Below are 5,248 nucleotides of genomic sequence, written 5' to 3'. Positions count from 1 at the left end.
TTCCTTCCCAAATTGTTCCTGTCCCTTGGAACAACGGGTGACAGGAACCCTGGTAGCATTGTACTCGTCCGCTGCTCAAGACATGCTGTCATCACCTGTAAGCCTGAAGCCACCAGCTTCCACTATACAGCATATGGGGTCTGCTTTGTTTTAGGCATGAGCACAATGGCACTGTGCTCGTTTGAATCTTGTCAAGTATTTCCTGCAACAAGTAAAATGTGTTTATTTACAAAAAGAAGAGTTTTTCTTGGCCTTACCATATTTAGCTTCCATTAAGGGAGGTAACAAATCCTTTTCATTACGTGCACTACAAACAGTAGGAAGCAAGCACCCCAACAGAGGGTAACTATCCTCTGCTTCCAGGGATCTCATATGAGAGGAGCTATATCCATCACTAAAAGCCAAAAGAGAAACATATTCAAAATGGGCTTTTTCAAGTGTTCCTCCTCCCATAGGCTACTGTTTCAGTGCTGTTAAAAACATTATACGACTCTCTTGTTTAAAAACCAGCTTGGTCCTTCCAACCTTTAAGACTCCTCTATTCAAAATGCCAAGTTATATATAATAAAGGTCAGGTCAGATGCACTCAATGAGTAATACTGTTACAGACCTATTACAGACTGTCTTTTTTTTTTTTTTTTTTTTTTTTTTTTAATAGTAACTTCAGCTTCAGAAGAAAAGCCACAGAGCAGACTACAGGCCCTCTAAGGCCCAGTCTCACTGAAGCTGGTTGCCTTTCCTTCTGCACCTGACAGTAAGCTCCACACCACTTTGCATGCTCTTAATAGACTGAGAGACCAGGTCTTTCCTTCCAATGTTAATTTACTAGCGTGTTCGTTTTCTCAGTGTAGCAATTAGTTCTGTTGCCTTCCTTAATCCTGGCACACATGTATACATCCCACAACCCATCGTAACACCACGACAGTGCTCACATCATCCTTGTCAGACAGGAGACGCAGCCTCAGCCCTTAGTTATTCATCTTATCCTCCAGGGTAATACCCTGATAAAGCAAGTATGAAACAAGCCAGGTGGGGAAGGAAGGAAATTACTCTACCTATATATCTATATATATAGAAGCAGGTGTCCTGGCTCATTTTGGAGCTGTCATTCTGGAGACAGCAGAAACCTGGACTGGGGCAAACAGGTACCAGAAGGAACCAACTGCTATTTCAAGCAGACCAAGCAGGTCCCCTTCCTTTGCTGCTAGACAGTGTTCTCAGAGACTGCTGATGTTATGCAAACCCATTACAAGCTCACAGGTTAGAAGTGCTCAGCAGCAGCACCAGGTTCTATAAAAAGCAGCCAGCAAAACCCTAACTCTTACTACAACAATTAAATTTGCATACAGGCAACAGCTTTTGGAGAGAAAACTCTAAATAGTAAGTCTAGCCAGAAGCCAAAATGAATTGCTAGCAAGCCACTCACACCTGTAATAGAGCTGACCACATCTACTTTTCATCTGCAAAAAAGACTGCCTAGGAAAGGTCAACAGATGCTTTTGAAGATCTTGAAATCTTGAAGATTTAAGCCCTTGAATACATTAGCGTTATGCCTCAGAACATCTGAATAAAATGAGCTCTTGCTCTCTTGCCTGAACACTGCTTAGGCTGGGGGTATCATCTTGTGTAAAAGGATTTCTAAAGAAGGTTTCTTTTAGATATGTTCTTAACATTTAATCCAGTTACCCTCTGTGTAACTGAGAATGACCCTGAACAGGGAGGGTGGAATCAGGTCTATTTGCATCCCCTTAGGTTTTGCTGCAGCTGTTATTTGGTAGTTTTTTATGCTTGCAGAACTTAACCTGAGACAAAGTTTCTTAAAATACTAGATACAAGTAACTGCAAGTTTCATAAATGTAGAACTTCATCCCAATGGAAACATTATTCCACTTAGGCAGGCTAAACAAAATTAGATGCACCAAGTGACCCTGAAATATCTCATGCTCCTTCACAGATTATTTCACTGTCAATTCAATCAATTTACATTGTTAGTTTTTATCCTAAATATGTCCAAGTGCAGCTGAAGCATTTTGATTTTTACCCTGAGCACAGGTAGTGCTTCACAGACAACTAGGAAGTAATTTAGAAAGCAATGAATTTCTACTCTGAAGACTGAGGTTCAGATTTCTTATTCCTGATTGAGCTTAAGAATATTTTCAGATACATGCAGTACAGTAGAGCTGTCTATCACTGTAGAGCAGACCCATCGCTGCTGTGCTGCACTCCCCAGCAGCTCTGAACTCCATCACAGCAAGGGAACAGAGCAGAGATTCTTCGCAGCGGAGAGTGCCGGCTACCCGATGAGTCACGGGAGCCAGCGCTGGCAAGGGATCGGCTGCAGGCACAAACAAGCAGCTCAGATTTCATCAAATGAAAGGCAGTAAACAGCCAAGACACTTTCTAATATTTACTACAATAATTTGCTACTGGGGGTGAAGGGTGGGGGAGCAGAATCGGTACTCTGAATCTTTTCCAGCTGTATCTGCTAACAGAACTAGGCATTCTTCTACCAGTTCAAGGAAATTACAGGAAAATACAAAAATCACAATAATATGATCCATAATCTGCTTCCACTTAAACATTAACCAGCAACTATGATAACCACTGTTTCATTTGCATTAAGAGATTAGCTAAAGCGTATCCCCCAGGGGGAAATCCCCACATAAATACAAGGTTTCTGCATGTCATTTTCATAATCTGCCTGTTAGCGAAGAGACCTTAAAAACCCCACTGCAAACTCAATGCTAATTAATCCACTCACCCACTTTGTTAAACTTTAAAGTGAGTAACAGCACTTCACCCTCACAGATTACTTCTTAGGTACAGGAAGTTCAGCTGCATCAAACCTGAAAGGAAAACAGTCTATATTATCTTAAAATAACAATGGCGGTTTAGGTGCAGAGGCTAAAATTAGTAGGCTTCAATTAAAACCTTCAGAAGAGACTTTTCCCTTTCCTGTAATATTTCCAGCAAACGAACTATGAAGTACTGGCAATGAGTGTGCAAAATGTGAACTCAGCTAAAGCAAATAAGTACTTATTTCTCCAATATAGCATCTTCTACAAAGCAGAAGCTGACTGCAGAGCCTTGCAAGAGACACTGCAGGCATTGCTGCTGCTTTGATTTCATTGGATTTGGAAAGCTTATCAAAAAAGAGCAGGTTAAGTCTACCACAAACAAAAAAAGTACATAAAATACATAGAGACTGACCATATTTAATCACTATTTTAAGATTTTAAGAGTGTAGAAGCACTGGGAAAGTACTAAGTTGCTCTCCAGTTTGATACCACGAGAAGTCTCATCCCCAGTGGTGGTTTGACAGGGCCCGGAGCAGAGACCTGTAGCACTGGGGCTGGGCTGCTCAGCACCCCACCGCACATGAAGGGTCCTCCAGCCTCTTCCAGTGGCTTAACTGCCACTGGTCCAACAAAATCCGAACTTTGCAACACTCTTGGTCATCCTTGTTTTAAACGGTTACCCAAATGCATAAGTGGCTTCTTAATCCATAACTCCATTTATTTCCAATTTAGTCTTAAAACTCCTCCTGTCTGCTTATACTCCCAGTTTATTAATCCCTCCTGACAGTGAATAAACTTGCTGCTAAAATACTTGTCAAGATAAAAAGAACTGTCCTATTTTCTGTCACCCTTGAAGGCCCGCAGTTAAATAAAATTAAACACATAGGCTTGAAGCTACACCATATATTTGTAAATAAAATAATTTGACAGAACAAGATTACAAAGTACGAAACGAGCCCTTTCACAAATTTTTTAAGTACAAGAGAAGTTGATGTTAAGTCCATTTTGTAAAGTTTTAAACAAATACCACTGAGGGATAGGAGTATTACCATGAAACACTTTTTTTTTTTAATGCTTTCTCAAAAAGCTTGGACCATATACATCAATTTCAGATGAAAAATCCCACACACACACATTGGTTTGGTTACAGCTTCAGGGATCAGTGCAGCACAGTGCAAGTTTCATTCACAGATAAAAAGACATTTGAAGTAGGTACAAGAACATTCTGCAAAATATAGGATATGATCTAACTCTTGGCAACCCTCTTTCCACCCCCTAAAAAGTGCTGAAAAGTAAGCACAACATATAGAAACCCAGGGAAAAGTACACAAGGGGATGGACTCTTTAACAAGACAAGTTAATATTTGACAGCTTAAGAAAGAAGAAAATTGCATCAGGAAGAAAATGATCGTTAGTCATTAGAAGGTATGTACAAGGGAGGTTTGTACTTTGATTCTGTAGAAAAACTGAATCTGACAAGTCTCCATTCCTGAAATATAGAGTAAGAGAGGTACAAAAAGTAAGCACTGAAAGTGCCTTCTCAGAATAGCCTGTTTTCCCCTGCTGCAGGTCACTATTCCCTCACCTTTCAAGGAATAAGTACATGTAACTACTTATTTCAGCTAGTCTTTGAGTATATACAATCATTTATTGCTTATCTGGCAATTTTACAGAATCCTCCTGGTCCCTAGTCTCCATCAGAAAGCATTTTCCCCTTTTTATGTTTATTTCAAAGTAGATCAAATACTCTTCAGTGCTTTTAGAAAAACCCTTATTTTTAGAAATTGCCCAAGCTAAAAATATTAACGCAATTTTCACCTGAAGCAACGTATTGCAGACTATTAATGGAGAGTGCATCTTTAGCTACCAGAAATCTCACAGAGGGCTACAGCTTTGAAGTGCTCTGCTAATTTTTATAAAAAAGTTACAACTGACATTTACAGCATACAGAATGGGAGACTAGTGCAATATGCAGCATTGATTGTTTATTCAATAAATATTTAACCCAATTACGGCCAACCAAGGCAAACAGTGCAGAAATTGTCACTTAGAGATACAAAAGTTCAGCATTTTTTGTTTCAAGTCAGTTGCTACTATATTGACACAACTATTTCAAAGAGATTTTTCTGCTTCAAAATTGATGCTATCATTATAAAAATATAGAAACATAGTATTTGGGGGTTTAACATGTCTTTGCAAGTCTAAATTTTACGTTTATATGGGAACATGACTTTTTGTATTTAAGAGTTTATTAAAAATGAATACTATGGTAGCGACATTTTCTGCACTGATGATTTCATTATAGTTCTTAAATACATCTTTCTTGGTCCTGGGTATACATTTAGAATGAAATAACTTGCATCTCACATTTATCCTGAGGTCAGCTGTGTAAAAAGGAAAGCCAATTTTAGAAGTATACTTGCAGGCTTTTTGTTCAAAACATAAGGTTA

The sequence above is a fragment of the Buteo buteo genome, chromosome 3, assembly GCF_964188355.1.
Source record: "Buteo buteo chromosome 3, bButBut1.hap1.1, whole genome shotgun sequence".
Lineage (NCBI taxonomy): Eukaryota > Metazoa > Chordata > Aves > Accipitriformes > Accipitridae > Buteo > Buteo buteo.
Note: the sequence above shows the minus strand (reverse complement) of the source record.